Consider the following 20409-nt stretch of genomic DNA (forward strand, 5'->3'; position numbering starts at 1 on the left):
TGTGCGCTAACCAGACCGCATATTCTAACTCGAGATTAAAATATGAATATTTTACATTGCAATATTCTTCACATAGAAGAATTTGTTCTATTTATTCCTAAATACATATTTTTACATATATCTGGGGCCCCATCCGATATGCAGCATCGCCCGCAAAATCCGGCGACGCCGATTTTTGCGTGGGTTTGGTATCCTATGTACAGCGCCGCATATAAATGCGGCACGTATATTTCACCGGTCGGACGTAGTTTTTTGCCCCATAGACTAACATAGAAAAGCCGCGCAATTTGGTATCCAATATCCAGCGCAAGGCCTTACGTGGCGAAAATGGAGAAAACTTACTCCATTTTCACCTCGCCATAAAATGCACCCGTAGCAGGCCTTGCACTGAGTATGGGAGCACCGTAACTCCCTAAAATGCCTACAAAAAAAAAACCTAACACCTAACGCATGTGCAATGTCTATCTACCTGTCAACCGCAATCCCCCACCGCAATCCCTAATAAAGTGTTTAACCCCTAAACCGCTGCTCCCGGACCCCGCTGTCACTAACTAAAGTGTTTAACCCCTAAACCGCTGCTCCCAGACCCCGCCGCCACCTACATTAAATTTATTACCCCCTAATCTGACCCCCCTACACCGCCGCCACCTACATTAAATATATTAACCCCTAATCTGACCCCCCTACACCGCCGCCACCTACATTAAATGAATTACCCCCTAAACCTAAGTCTAACCCTAACACACCCTAACTTAATTATTATTTATGTTTAAATAATTTTTATTGTTTTATATTTTTCAAAGAACAAGAATACATAAAATGAATTAACATATCATACATTATCTTTTCTTTTGTTGTCTTTTGATTTTGGGAAATACTGCATTACAAGTGTACAGTGATATAAGAGTTATGAATCCTAGACATACTGTGTTGTTGAATAGTCACACATTTATCTCATCCTTACACCAATATTCACTGATGATTGATTCTATCTTAGAACTGTCTTTGGTTCATCAAGCATTGTCAATCGTTTAACAAGAGATTATTAGTATATAGATTATGTCTAGCATTTCTTCCTTGAGTTATATCTTTCTAATCCTTGGTACAGCTTGTTTCTTAATTCTGTATTTCTCTAACTGGATACTTTTGGCTGAATCTTTATTATCTTAGAGTAATCCTATGTATTTAGCAGTTTCCCCAATCTTGGAATATATACTCAGGAAAAAATAGGGTTGGGAAACTTGAATTTAAAACCTTACGGTATAACAATTGAGAAAAGAAAGACAAAGAACAAAAAAAAAGAAGAGAAAAAAAAAGGGAGCAATAAAAGAAAAAAAAAGGGGGTTATAAGGGAGGGGGAATAGGGATGGGTGACGTCGTCTTGTGTCTCAGACCATAGTATATGTGCAACAATGTGACTTAATTATTATTTAAATAAATATAAATAATATTAATATTATTAACTAAAGTATTCCTATTTACAACTAAATACTTACCTATAAAATAAACCCTAAGATAGCTACAATATAACTAATAGTTACATTGTATCTAGTTTAGGATTTATATTTATTTTACAGGTAACTTTGTATTTATTTGAACTAGGTACAATAGCTATTAAATAGTTAATAACTATTTAATAGCTACCTAGTTAAAATAATTACAAAATTACCTGTAAAATAAATCCTAACCTAAGTTACAAATACACCTAACACTACACTATCAATAAATTAATAAAATAAATTAACTACAATTATCTAATATAAAATACAATTAAATAAACTAAACTATATTACAAAAAACAAACAATAAATTACAAAAAAATTAAAAAATATTACAAGAATTTTAATCTAATTACACCTAATCTAAGCCCCCTAATAAAATAAAAAAGCCACAAAATTATATTTCCCTACCCTAAACTAAATTACAAATAGCCCTTAAAAGGGCTTTTTGCGGGGCATTGCCCCAAAGTAATCAGCTCTTTACCTGTAAAAAAAAAGAAATACAATACCCCCCCAACATTACAACCCACCACCCACACACCCCTACTCTAAAACCCACCCGATCCCCCTTAAATAAACCTAACACTACCCCTTTGAAGATCACCCTACCTTGAGCCATCTTTACCCAGCCGGGCCGAAGTCTTCATCCGATACGGGCACAAGTGGTCCTCCAGCTGGGCAGAAGTCTTCATCCGATTGGGGCAGAAGAGGTCCTCTATCCGGCAGAAGTCTTCATCCAAGCAGCATCTTCTATCTTCATCCTTGCGGCGATGAGCAGCTCCATCTTGAAGACCTCCGGCGCGGAACATCCTCCTCGGCCGACGACTACCCGACAAATGACTGGTCCTTTAAATGACATCATCGAAGATGGCGTCCCTCGAATTCCGATTGGCTGATAGGATTCTATCAGCGAATCGGAATTAAGGTAGGAAAAATCCGATTGGTTGATTTAATCAGCCAATCGGATTGAAGTTCAATCCGATTGGCTGATTGGATCAGCCAATAGAATGCAAAGTCAATCTTATTGGCTGATCCAATCAGCCAATCGGATTGAACTTCAATCCGATTGGCTGATTAAATCAACCAATCGGATTTTTCCTACCTTAATTTCGATTCGCTGATCAGCCAATAGGAATTCGAGGGATGCCATCTTGGATGACGTCATTTAAAGGACCAGTCATTCATCGGGTAGTCATCGGCCGAGGAGGATGTTCTGCGCCGGAGATCTTCAAGATGGAGCTGCTCATCGCTGCAAAGATGAAGATAGAAGATGCCGCTTGGATGAAGACTTCTGCCGGATGGAGGACCTCTTCTGCCCCGAACGGATGAAGACTTCTGCCCGGCTGGAGGACCACTTGTGCCCGCATCGAATGAAGACTTCAGCCCGGCTGAGTGAAGACGGCTCAAGGTAGAGTGATCTTCAGTGGGTGTTAGGTTTATTTAAGGAGGGATCGGGTGGGTTTTAGAGTAGGGGTGTGTGGATGGTGGGTTGTAATGTTGGGGGGGTATTGTATTTCTTTTTTTTTACAGGTAAAAGAGCTGATTACTTTGGGGCAATGCCCGGCAAAAAGCCCTTTTAAGGGCTGGTAAAAGAGCTGGTTACAGGGTGGCGACCCTGCAAGCTCCCTACAAGCTACCTAATTAACCCCTTCACTGCTGGGCATAATACACGAGTGGTGCGCAGCAGCATTTAGCGGCCTTCTAATTACCAAAAAGCAATGCTAAAACGATATGTCTGCTATTTCTGAACAAAGGGGATCCCAGAGAAGAATTTACAACCATTTGTGCCATAATTGAAGAAGCTGTTTGTAAATCATTTCAGTGAGAAACCTAAAGTTTGTGAAAAAATTTGTGAAAAAGTGAACGATTTTTTTTATTCGACCGAATTTTGAGGTGAAATGGTGTCATGAAATATACCAAAATGGGCGTAGATCAATACTTTGGGTTGTCTTCTACAAAAAATATATATATACATGTCAAGGGATATTCAGGGATTCCTAACAGATATCAGTGTTACAATGTAACTATCGCTAATTTTGAAAAAAAAAAAAAAAAAGGTTTGGAAATAGCAAAGTGCTACTTGTATTTATTGCCATATAACTTGCAAAAATAGCAAAGAACATGTAAACATTGGGTATTTCTAAACTCAGGACAAAATTTAGAAACTATTTAGAATGGGTGTTATTTGGTGGTTGTAGATGTGTAACAGATTTTGGGGGTCAAAGTTAGAAAAAGTGTGTTTTTTTCCATTTTTTCATCATATTGTATCATTTTTTTATAGTAAATTATAAGATATGATGAAAATTTAATAGCGGGAAAAACGGTATATAATATGTGTGGGTACAGTAAATGAGTAAGAGGAAAATTACAGCTAAACACAAACACCGCAGAAATGGTCCCAAACAATTTGAAAATGGAAAAGTGCTGTGGTCCTTAAGGGGTTAAACTTGAAATCCATGTAAAAGTCTTCAGGTTTCCTTTAAAGCTTTCCTGCTATATATGTATTTGTAGAAATATCTCAAGTTATCATTGTATAAGTCATAATTTTTATTCTGTATAGAGCACTGTACTTAGCATATAAAGGGCTAGATTACGAGTGGTGCGGTGCGCTAACTGATATGCACAAGAGAAAGGGGTTTATTGAAGTTCTTTGCGCGCTTTGGAAGAAGCGAGCGTATTACAAATTGAAAGTAAACGCAATCGCTTGAGCGAAATTGAACTTAAGGCGTGTCGGGATAGCGTTACTTCAGAACTCAATTGAAATAAAGGTATGTCGGGCTAGCTACTTGAGAAAACGCGATCGGGCTTGCACATGAGTAAGGGTGTTAATTTTTTCCCACTTTTCACTCTCCATTGAAGATTATTGGGGAATAGGTTAACGCAATATTAAAAGTTCAGCTTTTTGCGTGCGTCGGGTTAGCACTTGTGCAAAAACTTTTTACTTTCAACTTGTAATACGTGTGCTTCCCAACATGCGCAAAAAAGCTTCCGTCTAGCTAACACAGAAGCGGAAGCATTAAAAAGCGCTCCCGTGGTAATCTAGCCCATAGTGTCAGAGATGATTCAGTTTGAATTATTGCAGATGATTTTACGCCATAGCTGTCTGTCTGATATGTAAACATGGTGCACAATGAGTAAGTATACATGATCTGAGCACTATAAAAGCTATAACTGAACAGTGACCATTTTAATAGAACCATTTTTACAAATACCAGTGTACTGAAAAAAAAATATTGTTTTCAAAAGGGAAATGCATGTTCGCTACTGCAGCTGCAATTAAAGAAAGTGCTGTGAGATGCCACAGATGCCATCAAAATGACAAAAGTAATGCAAAGATAAACTGCTTAAATTCATAAGAGCATTTTATGTTTGTATTTGTGTTCCCTTGTTGTATCTATTTAACCCATGCAAAGGCGATAACAGATAATTAAAGTGAGGCTCAGGAATGCAACATATTGCAGCTTCAGAACCGGACACTGACAATAATTTGTGGCTATGTGTATATGCTGAACCTAATTGGCTCACTAGCCATGTCCAGGAGCCCAATTGTGTTTCAGCTAATGAGTCAGGCTTATTATGATTAGTATTTATTTGTAAAGCCTTGCCAAATTCCATAGGGCTAGGTATTTGAGCAGGGGTAACACAATTACTCTTAATCATGGGGAGAAAAAAAAAATAAACATATAGGGCGAGATTACATATACGGTGCAGGATTCAGCGCAACTGCTGAAACCCGCGCTTCCCGTAATTTCACCTTGCACATCAGGGTATTACATAAACCCCGCCGGCAGTTCATAATGTGCCGTAAGTTCGATAAACTAACGATGTCCAGAAATGAGTGTAAATACAAATTTCTGGAGTCGCCAGTGACATATGGCACTTTAGAAACTGCCGGCACCTAAGAAAATAAAAAAAAAAATCAAATCTCCCGTAAAAGTCTAACCCGCCACCCAAAAAAAAAAACAACACGTAAAAACCCCTGTATCCACCATCACCCCTCATCGGAACTAATAATAAAAGTATTAACCGCGAAACCGACAACCCCCCACAACGCAATATGCTTAAATAAACTATTAACCCCAATCTGCCAAACCCACACAACACAATAATCCTAATAAATCTATTAACCCCTAATCCGTCAAACCCACACAACACAAATAACTAATTCAATTACTAAACCCCCTAACCTAACACCCCTTAAATTAACCCCAATTACCTAAATTTAAAAATACTAAGTTACAATTAAAATAAAAAAGCTAACATTACTTAAAAATAAAAAAAAACTAATTTTAAATTAATCTAAGATTACAAAAAAGAAAAAAGTCTAACATTACAGAAAATAATAAACCAAATTATCAAAACTAAAAAAATTAAACCTAATCCCTAAGAAAATAAAAAAGCCCCCCAAAATTAAAACACCCCCTAATCTAATACTAAAGTACCAATAGCCCTTAAAAGGGCCTTTTGTAAGGTATTGCCCTAAGTTAAACAGCTCTTTTCCTTAGTGGTTACTGTAGCTGCTATTAAAGAGAGTGTTAGTGATTACTGTAGCTGCTATTAAAGAGAGTGCTGCTGGTTACTGTATCTGCTAATAAAGAGAGTGTTAGTGGTTACTGTAGCTGCTATTAAAGAGAGTGCTGCTGGTTACTGCAACTGCTATTAAAGACAGTGTTACTGGTTATAGCAGCTGCTATTAAAGAGAGTGTTGGTGGTTACTGTAGCTGCTATTAAAGAGAGTGCTACTGGTTACTGCAGCTCCTATTAAAGAGAGAGTTAGTGTTTACTGCAACTGCTATTAAAGAGAGTGCTGCTGGTTACTGCAGCTGCTATTAAAGAGATTGTTACTGGTTACTGCAGAGCGTGCTGCTGGTTACTGCAACTGCTATTAAAGAGAGTGTTACTGGTTACTGTAGCTGCTATCAAAGAGAGTGCTACTGGTTACTGCAGCTGCTATTAGAGAGTTACTGGTTACTGCAGCTGCTATTAAAGAGAATGCTGCTGATTACTGCAGCTGCTATTAAAGAGAATGCTGCTGATTACTGCAGCTGCTATAAAAGAGAGTGTTACTGGTTACTGCAGCCGCTATTAAAGAGAATGTTAGTGTTTACTGTAGCTGCTATTAAAGAGAGTGCTGCTGGTTATTGCAGTTGCTATTAAAGAGTGTCAGTGGTTACTGCAGCTGCTATTAAACAGAGTGTTAGTGGTTACTGCAGCTGCTATTAAAGAGAGTGTTACTGGTTACTGCAGCTTCTATTAAAGAGAGTGTTACTGGTTACTGCAGCTTCTATTAAAGAGAGTGTTACTGGTTACTGCAGCTGCTATTAAAGAGAGTGCTGCTGGTTACTGTACTGCTATTAAAGAGAGTGCTGCTGGTTACTGTAGCTGCTATTAAAGAGAGTGCTGCTGGTTACGGTAGCTGCTATTAAAGAGAGTGCTGCTAGTTACTGTAGCTGCTATTAAAGAGAGTGCTGCTGGTTACTGCAGCTACTATTAAAGAGGGTGCTGCTGATTACTGTAGCTGCTATTAAAGAGAGTGCTGCTGGTTACTGCAGCTGCTATTAAAGAGAGTGTTACTGGTTACTGCAGCTGCTATTAAAGAGAGTGCTGCTCGTTAATGCAGCTGCTATTAAAGAAAGCGCTGCTGGTTACTGCAGCTGCTATTAATGAGAGGGTTACTGGTTACTGCAGCTGCTATTAAGGAGAGTGTTAGTGGTTACTGCAGCTGCTATTAAATAGAGTGTTACTGGTTACTGCAGCTTCTATTAAAGAGAGTGTTAGTGGTTACTACAGCTGTTATTAAAGAGAGTGTTACTGGGTACTGCAGCTGCTATTAAAGAGAGTGCTGCTGGTTATTGCAGCTGCTATCAAAGAGAGTGCTACTGGTTACTGCAGCTGCTACTAAAGAGAACGCTTCTGATTACGGCAGCTGCTATTAAAGAGAGTGTTACTGGTTACTGCAGCTGCTATTAAGGAGAGTGTTAGTGGTTACTGCAGCTGCTATTAAATAGAATGTCACTGGTTACTGCAGCTTCTATTAAAGAGAGTGTTAGTGGTTACTGCAGCTGCTATTAAAGAGAGTGCTGCTGGTTACTGCAGCTGATATTAAATAGAGTGTCACTGGTTACTGCAGCTGCTATCAAAGAGTGCTACTTGTTACTGCAGCTGCTATTAAAGAGAGAGTTACTGGTTACTGCAGCTGCTATTAAATAGAACACTGTTGATTGCTGCAGCTGCTATTAAAGAGAGTGTTACTGGTTACTGCAGCTGCTATTAAAGAGAGTGTTAGTGATTACTGCAGATGCTATTAAAGAGAGTGTTACTGGTTACTGCAGCTGCTATTAAAGAGAGTGCTGCTGGTTACTCTAGCTGCTATTAAAGAGAGTGCTGATGGTTACTGTAGCTGCTATTAAAGAGAGTGCTGCTGGTTACTGCAGCTGCTATTAAAGAGAGTGATGCTGGTTACTGTAGCTGCTATTAAAGATAGTGCTGCTGGTTACTGTAGCTGCTATTAAGGAGAGTGCTGCTGGTTACTGCAGCTTCTATTAAAGAGAGTGTTACTGGTCACTGCAGCTGCTATTAAAGAGAGTGCTGCTGGTCACTGCAGCTGCTATTAAAGAGAGTGCTGCTGGTTACTGTAGCTGCTATAAAAGAGAGTGTTAGTGGTTACAGTAGCTGCTATTAAAGAGAGTGCTGCTGGTTACTGTAGCTGCTATTAAAGAGAGTGTTAGTGGTTACTTTAGCTGATATTAAAGAGAGTGCTGCTGGTTACTGTAGCTGCTATTAAAGAGAATGTTACTGCAGCTGCTTTTAAAAAGAGTGTGTTGGTGGTTACTGTAGCTGAGATTAAAGAGAGTGCTACTGGTTACTGCAGCTGCTATTAAAGAAATAGATAGTGTTTACTGCAACTGCTATTAAAGAGAGTGCTGCTGGTTACTGCAGCTGCTATTAAAGAGAGTGTTACTGGTTACTGCTGCTGCTATTAAAGAAAGTGCTGCTGGTTACTGTAGCAGAGAATGCTGCTGGTTACTGTAGCTGCTATTAAAGAGAGTGTTGCTGGTTACCATAACTGCTATTAAGGAGAGCCCTGCTGGTTACTGCAGCTGCTATTAAAGAGAGTGTTACTGGTTACTACATCTGCTATTAAAGAGAGTGCTGGTGGTTACTGTAGTGGCTATTAAAGAGAGTGCTGCTGGTTACTGCAGCTGCTATTAAAGAGAGTGTTAGTGGTTACTGCAGCTGCTATTAAAGAGAGTGCTGCTGGTTACTGTAGCTGATATTAAAGAGAGTATTACTGGTTACTGTAGCTGCTCTTAAAGAGAGTGCTGCTGGTTACTGTAGCTGCTATTAAAGAGAGTGTTACTGTAGCTGCTTTTAAAAAGTGTGTGTTGGTGGTTACTGTAGCTGCGATTAAAGAGAGTGCTACTGGTTACTGCAGCTGCTATTAAAGAAATAGATAGTGTTTACTGCAACTGCTATTAAAGAGAGTGCTGCTGGTTACTGCAGCTGCTATTAAAGAGAGTGTTACTGGTTACTGCAGCTGCTATTAAAGAAAGTGCTGCTGGTTACTGTAGCAGAGAATGCTGCTGGTTACTGTAGCTGCTATTAAAGAGAGTGTTGCTGGTTACCGTAACTGCTATTAAGGAGAGCCCTGCTGGTTACTGCAGCTGCTATTAAAGAGAGTGTTACTGGTTACTACATTTGCTATTAAAGAGAGTGCTGGTGGTTACTGTAGTGGCTATTAAAGAGAGTGCTGCTGGTTACTGCAGCTGCTATTAAAGAGAGTGTTAGTGGTTACTGCAGCTGCTATTAAAGAGAGTGTTGCTGGTTACTGTAGCTGATATTAAAGAGAGTATTACTGGTTACTGTAGCTGCTCTTAAAGAGAGTACTGCTGGTTACTGTAGCTGCTATTAAATAGAGTGCTGCTGGTTACTGCAGCTGCTATTAAAGAGAGTATTACTGGATACTGTAGCTGCTGTTAAAGAGAGTGTTAGTGGTTACTGTTGCTGCTATTAAAGAGAATGTTAATGGTTACTGTAGCTGCTATTAAAGAGAGTGTTACTGGTTAATGAAGATGCTATTAAAGAGAGTGTTACTGGTTACTGCGGCTGCTATTAAAGAGAGTGCTGCTGGTTACTGTAGCTGTTATTAAAGAGAGTGTTACTGCAGCTGCTATTAAAGAGAGTGTTAGTGGTTACTGCAGCTGCTATTAAAGAGAGTGTTAGTGGTTACAGTGGCTGCTATTAAAGAGAGTGTTACTGGTTACAGTGGCTGCTATTAAAGAGAGTGTTACTGGTTACTGTAGCTGCTATGAAATAGAGTGTTAGTGGTTACTGCAGTTGCTATTAAAGAGAGTGTTAGTGGTTACTGCAGCTGCTATTAAAGAGAGTGTTAGTGGTTACTGTGGCTGCTATTAAAGAGAGTGTTACTGGTTACTGCAGCTGCTATTAAAGAGAGTGTTACTGTAGCTGCTATGAAATAGAGTGTTAGTGGTTACTGCAGTTGCTATTAAAGAGAGTGTTAGTGGTTACTGCAGCTGCTATTAAAGAGAGTGTTAGTGGTTACTGTGGCTGCTATTAAAGAGAGTGTTACTGGTTACTGCAGCTGCTATTAAAGTTAGTGTTACTGTAGCTGCTATTAAAGAGAATGTTAGTGGTTACTGAAGCTGCTATTAAAGAGAGTGTTAGTGGTTACTGTGGCTGTTATTAAAGAGAGTGTTACTGGTTACTGTGGCTGCTATTAAAGAGAGTGTTAGTGGTTACTGCAGCTGCTATTAAAGAGAGTGTTACTGGTTACTGAAGCTGCTATTAAAGAGAGGGTTACTGCAGCTGCTATTAAAGAGAGTGCTGCCTCTTTACTATAGCTGCTATTTAAAGAGTGCTGCTGGTTACTGTAGCTGCTATTAAAGAGAGTGCTGCTGGTTACTGTAGCTGCTATTAAAGAGAGTGTTAGTGGTTACTGCAGCTGCTATTAAATATAATGCTGCTGATTACTGCAGCTGCTATTAAAGAGAGTGTTACTGGTTACTGAAGCTGCTATTAAAGAGAGTGTTACTGGTTACTGCAGCTGCTATTAAAGAGAGTGCTGCCTCTTTACTATAGCTGCTATTTAAAAGAGTGCTGCTGGTTACTGTAGCTGCTATTAAAGAGAGTGCTGCTGGTTACTGTAGCTGCTATTAAAGAGAGTGTTACTGGTTACTGCAGCTGCTATTAAAGAGAGCACTATTGGTTACTATAGCTGCTGTTAAAGAGAGTGCTGCTGGTTACTGAAGCTGCTTATAAAGAGAGTGTTACTGCAGCTGCTATTAAAGAGAGTGTTAGTGGTTACTGCAGCTGCTATTAAAGAGAGTGTTAGTGGTTACAGTGGCTGCTATTAAAGAGAGTGTTACTGGTTACAGTGGCTGCTATTAAAGAGAGTGTTACTGGTTACTGTAGCTGCTATGAAATAGAGTGTTAGTGGTTACTGCAGTTGCTATTAAAGAGAGTGTTAGTGGTTACTGCAGCTGCTATTAAAGAGAGTGTTAGTGGTTACTGTGGCTGCTATTAAAGAGAGTGTTACTGGTTACTGCAGCTGCTATTAAAGAGAGTGTTACTGTAGCTGCTATGAAATAGAGTGTTAGTGGTTACTGCAGTTGCTATTAAAGAGAGTGTTAGTGGTTACTGCAGCTGCTATTAAAGAGAGTGTTAGTGGTTACTGTGGCTGCTATTAAAGAGAGTGTTACTGGTTACTGCAGCTGCTATTAAAGTTAGTGTTACTGTAGCTGCTATTAAAGAGAATGTTAGTGGTTACTGAAGCTGCTATTAAAGAGAGTGTTAGTGGTTACTGTGGCTGTTATTAAAGAGAGTGTTACTGGTTACTGTGGCTGCTATTAAAGAGAGTGTTAGTGGTTACTGCAGCTGCTATTAAAGAGAGTGTTACTGGTTACTGAAGCTGCTATTAAAGAGAGGGTTACTGCAGCTGCTATTAAAGAGAGTGCTGCCTCTTTACTATAGCTGCTATTTAAAGAGTGCTGCTGGTTACTGTAGCTGCTATTAAAGAGAGTGCTGCTGGTTACTGTAGCTGCTATTAAAGAGAGTGTTAGTGGTTACTGCAGCTGCTATTAAATATAATGCTGCTGATTACTGCAGCTGCTATTAAAGAGAGTGTTACTGGTTACTGAAGCTGCTATTAAAGAGAGTGTTACTGGTTACTGCAGCTGCTATTAAAGAGAGTGCTGCCTCTTTACTATAGCTGCTATTTAAAAGAGTGCTGCTGGTTACTGTAGCTGCTATTAAAGAGAGTGCTGCTGGTTACTGTAGCTGCTATTAAAGAGAGTGTTACTGGTTACTGCAGCTGCTATTAAAGAGAGCACTATTGGTTACTATAGCTGCTGTTAAAGAGAGTGTTACTGGTTACTGAAGCTGCTTATAAAGAGAGTGCTGCTGGTTACTGTAGCTGCTATTAAAGAGAGTGCTGCTGGTTACTGTAGCTGCTATTAAAGAGAGTGTTACTTGTTACTGTAGCTGCTATTAAAGAGAGTGCTACTGGTTACTGCAGCTACTATTAAAGAGAGTGCTACTGGTTACTGTAGCTGCTGTTAAAGAGAGTGTTACTGGTTACTGCAGCTTCTATTAAAGAGAGTGTTACTGGTTACTGCAGCTGCTATTAAAGAGAGCACTACTGGTTACTGTAGCTGCTGTTAAAGAGAGTGTTACTGGTTATTGCAGCTTCTATTAAAGAGAGTGTTACTGGTTACTGCAGCTGATATTAAAGAGAGCGTTGATGGTTACTGCAGCTGCTATTAAAGAGAGCGTTGATGGTTACTGCAGCTGCTATTAAAGAGAGCGTTGATGGTTACTGCAGATGCTATTCAAGAGACTGTTGCTCGTTACTGCAGCTGCTATTAAAGAAAGAAAAAGATTACATTCATTTTATTGCCAAATTTGTTAGTTTAATTTTTAATGCAGTCATTGTTTAATCACATGCTTTATATACAAGAATTATAACTTTAATCATATTCTTGATATAAAAGAATTGTCTTTATTTAGAAAATAAGAGCAGATCTAAACAGTCTAGTACCTGCCATCAGAGGGCTTCTTTAAGAGAATGAAATAATGCATGAGATAAGGAAAATTGAAGCTCATAATGTTTCTACAGGCTGAACAATAGTATGTTTGGCCATATCTGCTTGTAAATTGTGGAATTCATATAACTACTCGAAATAAAATTCTGACAGCAAAGAAATGCTGATCCTGCAAATTTCACAGCTGGAGAAAAGAATTTAAAACTTTGCTTTTTATTGGATTGGGACAATTTTCTCAACATTTCTGTGTATTTGCAATAACCTAGTTTAAATAAAATGAAACAGGAAGATTGTCTATACACCTGGTCTGATGTTGATGACTATAGGGAAACAGATAGGGTTCAATGATTGAAAGCTCTCTGGGCTGGCGAGATTATTAAAGAAAGCTCGCCAGTCCTTCTATTTCCCTGGTGGAATGATCTGAAACCACTTTTTACCCTGAAAACAAGGTGTCTCGCTAAGAGGCGTATACTGTATTTTAATGTGAAAAGTTCACAATAAAATTCATATTTTAAACATCATACAAAACAAATATTTGAACCATTCACACAAACATAAGCAGGAACAAATTGTATTGTTAAGGTGCATCAAAAGTCGTAACAAAATTCTTCACCAAAAATCTTATTTTAACAAAAATTTTAAATTTGTATATAATTTACACAGGAATAAATCGTATTAAATATGCACATCGTAAATGCACAGAAATTTGTACTTATAAATACAAATTGCAAAGTGTAAAAGTCTCTCTAATCCCAACATAATTCTGTAAAGATTTTCGCACTGCAGATCTCGTATGCCTAGATTACGAGTTCTGCGTTAGCTTTAAAAAGCAGCGTTAAGGGGTCCTAACGCTGCTTTCTAACGCCCGCTGGTATTACGAGTATGGCAGGTACAGGTGTACCGTTCACTTTTTTTCTGCGACTTTTCCATACCGCAAATGCCCTTACGTCAATTGCGTATCCTATCTTTTTAATGGGATTTGGCTAACGCTGGTATTACAAGTCTTGGAAGAAGTGAACGGTACAGCCTCTACCTCCAAGACTCCTACCGCACATAAAAGTCAGTAGTTAAGAGTTTTATGGGCTAACGCCGGAACATAAAGCTCTTAACTACAGTGCTACAAAGTACACTAACACCCATAAACTACCTATGAACCCCTAAACCAAGGCCCCTCCACATCGCAAACACTATAATAAAATTATTTAACCCCTAATCTGCCGACCGGACATTGCCGCCACCTACATTATACCTATGAACCCCTAATCTGCTGCCCCTAACATCGCCGACACCTACATTATATTTATTAACCCCTAATCTGCCCCCCTAACGTCGCCGCCACCTACGTACACTTATTAACCCCTAATCTGCCTATTTAAAACTAAATACTTACCTATAAAATAAACCCAAATAAAATAAACCCAAATATAGCTACAATATAACTAATAGTTACATGGTAGGTATTTTAGGATTTATATTTATTTTACAGGCAACTTTGTATTTATTTTAACTAGGTACAATAGCTATTAAATAGTTAATAACTATTTAATAGCTACCTAGTTAAAATAATTACAAAATTACCTCTAAAATAAATCCTAACCTAAGTTACAAATACACCTAACACTACACTAACACTACACTATCAATAAATTAATTAAATAAATTAACTACAATTATCTAACATAAAATACAATTAAATAAACTAAACTATATTACAAAAAAACAAAACACTAAATTACAAAAAATAAAAAAATATTACTAGAATTTTCATCTAATTACACCTAATCTAAGCCCCCTAATAAAATAAAAAAATAATAAAATTCCCTATCCTAAACTAAATTACAAAGTAATCAGCTCTTTTAACAGCCCTTAAAAGGGCTTTTTGCTGGGCATTGCCCCAAAATAATCAGCTCTTTTACCTGTAAAAAAAACAAATACAATACCCCCCAACATTACAACCCACCACCCACACACCCCTACTCTAAAACCCACCTGATCCCCCCTTAAAAAAACCTAACACTACCCCATTGAAGATCACCCTACCTTGAGCCGTCTTCAGCCAGCCGGGCACCGATGGGGCAGATGAGGATATCCGGACCGGCACAAGTCTTCATCCCATCCGGCCAGAAGTCTTCATCCGATCGAGGCAGAAGAGGTCATCCATCCAGCAGAAGTCATTACAGAGCTATACTTGTGCATGAGGACTAAAGCTTTTCATATTTCATTGGCAACTTATGTGCAACCAATGTAAGGGTATTGAAATAAGGGCTAAGAATGTAAATACTTATGTTTACTTTAATTGCAGACTCTGTAATACATAGGTATATGTATACCAAATTTAAAATTTACTCTAGAACCCTTATTCATTCCATAAGACTCTATGGAGGCGATTTATGAAAGTGCGGATGGACATGATCTCTGTAGCGATCATGTCCGGCGCACATCGATAAATGCAGTGAGGCATACGCTGTCTGCATTTATCCTTGCACAAGCAGTTCTGGTAAATTGTTTGTGCAACGCATCCCGCTGCAGATTCGCAGCCAATCGGCCGCTATTAAGGGGTGTCAATCAACCCGATCATATGCGACCGCTGCTTCTTAACTCCTGTTTCCGGCGAGCATGAAGGCTCACACGGAAACAGCTGCATCAAACTCCATTTGGAGCTTGATGAAACAGCCCCTATGAGTGAATTTAATGGTACCCTGTTCGTCTGCTGTTGTTAGGGGTTTTACTAGCGCGGCTTCACAAACAGTGGCAAAGCTGTGTTAGTAATTCACTTCCGGAGACATGCAGATATAGCATGGTCTTGCCGACATCAGCAAGACCTGCGGCGCATGTATGAGTGCATGTGAATGACCGCCGATGTACAGGGTAAATCGGTGGTAGTTAAGGGGTTAAAAAATAAATATATATTCAGTAATTACTAGCTTTACAAGCACTTTTGTAGGGCATTAACAATGCTTGTAAATTGCATGGGTAACATTCGACAGTGGTATTCCAATCCATCAGAAACCACTTTTGGAGCAACATTTTATAGGTTTTGAGATTTTTCAAATTTTGTGACATTAACCAATTGACCGTTTGCCTGTCATGCCGCACTGCTCTAGCTGTTGCTAGGGGTGTGGTGTCTCCTGCCCTGCTCGTTGCCAGGAGCTGTGTCGGGTCCGGAGGTGTGCGGCGATGACGTCAGCTCCGCATGCTCCACTCTTATTCCGGTCCTGATGCCGGGGCGCGAATACTGCACCTATTGAAATGCCGTCTTATCGATCTATCACTGCCCAAGTATAGGTGCTACCTTGTGTGCTCCTGGGTGTTTATTCTCTGGTTGCTTTTTTTGTTGCTGAACTCTGCTTGCCTGACTACTCTGCCTGTTAACCCCTAACTTGCTGGATTGATTTACTGCTGTTGAACTCTGCTTGCCTGACTACTCTGCCTGTTAACCCCTAAATTGCTGGATTGATTCACTGCTGCTGAACTCTGCTTGCCTGACTACTCTGCCTGTTAACCCCTAAATTGATGGACTGATTTACTGTTGCCAAATCCTGCCTGACCATTCTAGGGGTGTGCCCTTGGACAGCTTTGCTGTTGCCAAACCCTGCCTGCCTGACCATTCTAGTGGTTTTTCCTTGGACTGCTCTGCCGTTGCCACTGTGGACTGTCCTGCCTGTGGTAAGTGCCGCCTTCCTCATCTTACTAACTTTCTCTGCTCTGGGATATTCCCTATCATTCTGGCTCGACGCCGGGATAACAAGATTACTGGCCAAGTTCGGTCTGATAGAGGAGTATCCCACGAGCATTACATTGCCTCTTTCACATGGCATATCATTGTTTTGCATATTCCTAGACAGTAACCTTGTCCGTCCTGTGTGGTAAATGGGGACCAAAGTCTGGCTAAGAAAACAAACATTAAATGATGTAAGAAGAAAGGGTGGCACTAGCACTACACTATTATTATTACAGGGTTGCTCAATTTAATTGGTTGAATAAGCCGAGATAGTATCGGCGAAACATGTCAGGGAGGGGTATTGTCTAACAAACACCCCTATTCGCTATTTTTTAAATGGCATAGGAATTTGATGGTTTATTTAAAATAAGTAGTCCGTAATCCTCAATTCAGTATATGTAATAGAAGTTATTTTAATATAACCACAGTACACTGACTTTAGTGTCTAAAGCTATAACGGTAGCTACGCTACACGCTAGGTGTGGCTGCCAGGGACAGTTAACATTAAGAATCTATGGTATAAATGTGACAAATATTTAACTTATAATTATGAATGCCAAAATAAGATATCATTAAGACCTGTCCTATAAAACAGTACTTAAGATCAGCATGTATTCATAATTACTAGCTACAAAACGCACAATCTGTTACTTTAATACCATTTGCTAAAGAGAGAAAGCAAAGTTCACACATAGCAAGCTAATACTAGTCTGGTAAGACTAAATTAATTTTACTAAGAGGTCATAAATTGTGCATGTCGAAATAAGACATTACATAAACCTTTTTCAATAATCAGTGTATGAAAGAAACTCCTAATTTTACCTAGTGGTTTACAAGCACCATAAGCCAAAATAAGGCGTAATCTAAAGTGTGTTTGTAATCCTGAAGTAATAACTGTATGTATTAAAATAAGTCTTGCCACAACAGGCATAGACGTGAATTGAGACATAAGAGCTGTAGTTAAATTCCGCTCCGATTATCATCTGAAATCTAACAGCTGCGAATTCAACGTTAATTATCACATATTCTATACAATAATAAAGTGTTATTTTGAGACGTTGTATAACAAGTGCACAAAATATCAAAGGTATCTGCAATAAGTTCCCAATCCCAAGTCTCAATACACTAATAAATTACTACATATGGTAATTAATACTTTATAGGAGCCTCATTTCCTTTTTATTGAAAGCAAAATTATTGTGTAATCCAAGTTACCACTAGTATTCTAAGTTCTAATAAGACACAATATAGACGGATCATCTCCATTACGTTGTCAATCAGTGTATAATACACAATCAGTATATGAACCACAGTGGATACATTTCTGTCCATCCCTAGTACAGGACACCATATGGGATATTAGATGTTAGGATTTAATTCACTCAATATTGTGTGATAGTACCTATCACTATAATCCTACATCAGTCCAACTACATTAACTATAGACAAGACTAATACTGTCAATAAAATCGTTATATTTACTTAATCCCTTTGGTACTATTACTGTTGCACCAGATAAAATACCTAGAACTCTCAATATTGAGGTGTACCCGTTGTTTAAGGCACCCACAATATCCGTACAATCAGGTTACGAAACCGATTACTAATTAATATTTGTGATTCAGTTCCTATGTGTTTTTAAAGTACATACATACACACATTAATTTGATTAATTTTTAATAAAAATTATGTTTTAATTGAATTCACTCGAATACAAAGTTTCAGGTCCTTAAAGTGAGCTTATTATTCATAACAATCAGTAATGGAAGTGCTCCAGAAAGTGCACTCTTTTCAGTCTTGATCCCATTTCTTGGGCTCCAGACTCCACTCGAAAACATTAAATGATGCTGGCATCACTCTTTTCCATTTCACAACTATGCCAATTATAATAATTGGATTTTGAACTTCTATCGTTATAATAATACAGTTGCTAAATTATATGGATGCCAGATTACAAGTGGATCGGTATTTAACGCCCCCGCTTGCCCACTAACTCTGCTAGAAGTAAGCTTCTTGCGAGGCATTGGCTATTGCACGAATTACGAAGTTGAAAGTAAAAAGTTATAGCTTGCACGCTAACCCAGTGCATGCAAAAAGTGAACGTTAGAATATCACATATGTGTTAACTTATTCCCCCATAGTAGCTAATGGAGCAAAAAACTGGTGGGAAAAACTAACACAACACTCGCATGCAAACACGGTCGCATTTTCACAAGTGTGCTAACCCAACATGAAAATATGAATATTTCACATTCCAATGTTCTTCAAATAGCATAATATGTTCTATTTATTCATAAATACATATTTCTATATATATCTGATGGTATTTTGGTACAATATATATTTATACCTATATATATATATATATATATACGTTGATTGGAGTAGCCACGTTAGTCTAGTGATTTAGATATCAAAATTGTTCAATGATATTTTTTTTTATTGGACTATCGATTTATAAGTTGAAAGCTTTCAGAAGAATTCATCCCTTTCTCAAGTTTGAAGCAATACTGACCAATTTAATGGAATTTACAGATTATATCTTAAAACACAGGATGGCTAAAAAGAACAGAAAGTGTTTCAGAGGTCTGAGTGCAGAGAGAGGAGGGACTGTTGTAAAAATCATGAGGGGGGGGGGCTTAGCTGAGCTGCCCGACAGGGGCAGCTCAGTCTCTCCTGCTCGTGTTTTAACTAGCTAATTGCTCTTGTTGGTAAAAATGATGGACTATTAATTCACAAGTATGTATCACAGCCTCTGGTCCTCATAAGCAGTAAAAGTAATATTAATTAGCCCTCAGATTGTAAGGGCTTAGTTTATTCTTAATTATCTTTGGACTGAGGACTGTTGAACATTTCAGATTTATCTCATAGTACTTTATTGCTATTGTGCAATCCACAGAGTTTAAGTGTTTTTAATTTTAGCCTAGCTACTGTATGTGTGTATGTTCCTAGTTGATAATAATAAAGTTTAATTGTATGTATGGTATGGAACACTTTTTAACTTTTATATATTTTTTGCTCTAGCAAAGCTGAATGGTATTACACTATTGTGGTACTGGTTCTTTTTCTTAAACTGGATTGTATCCTCTATTACAATTAGTTTAACTAGTTGTTGCATGTCTCCTTAAACCAGCTAACCACATCAGGTATTTTCTTGCGATAATTTAAACATTGACTACCATAAAAATACACAAGAGATACCTGTTACTTGATGTTAAGTTCTGCTACCCCCTAATTTATCCAATTCTAAAGATTGAATCAATATGTATAAAGATGTGAAATATGTATACAGGGGGGTATAAAATAGTAGAAAAAGAAGAATGGAAAGAAAAAAAGTCTGGATATAGGATTACCTGTGTACCTATGTGTAAAGAGTGTGCAATGTACAATGTAATTGTCTATATGAAAGTACATTACAAAAAATGTGATAAAGAACCCAGAGTCCACATTTAGTCCAGAATTTAACAAGTTGAAGTGCATTATCATTTTCTTTCAAAGGTTTTTCTTTCCATGGTGTTTTTGAAGTTGCCTCTGAGAATCTTGATTTTGAGGTTTTGGATGGAGTGGTCAGGTTGGGTGAAATGGTGACCAGGGATGCAGTATTTTGTTTCACAGTGATTTTTGATTGAGTGCCTGTGTAAGTTCATCCGAAGGTGCAGTTCTTGGCTTGTTTCTCCAATATAACACTCCACTTCACATGCAGTGCAATGTATCATGTATACCACATTTGCAGATATACATGAATATGCCCCTTTGATGTTATAGGATTTATTGTTGTTATTTGCTGTGCTGCTTTCACAAATGTGTTGACATAGTTTGCAGAGAGCTCTGTTGCACGATTGAATCCATTCTGAGTGTTCTTTTTCACAAGGGGTAGCTTCCTATGGACCAATTTCTCTTTTAGGTTAGGTGGTTGTCTGAATGCCAGGATTGGGAGTTATGGAAAGATTTTTTTGAGTGTGGAAGAGTAGTGACTGTAAGTCTTTTATGATTTTTCGTATCCCTTCCACAGCAGAGTTATATTTGACTACTAGTGGGATCCTGATAGGCTTTTCTTCTCTCTGTAAGTGTTCACGTGGGGTATTGAGGGCAGAGTTAATTTGTTTGTTTATAACCCTTGTTTTGTAAC

The sequence above is a fragment of the Bombina bombina genome, chromosome 5 (assembly GCF_027579735.1).
Source record: "Bombina bombina isolate aBomBom1 chromosome 5, aBomBom1.pri, whole genome shotgun sequence".
Taxonomy (NCBI): Eukaryota; Metazoa; Chordata; class Amphibia; order Anura; family Bombinatoridae; genus Bombina; species Bombina bombina.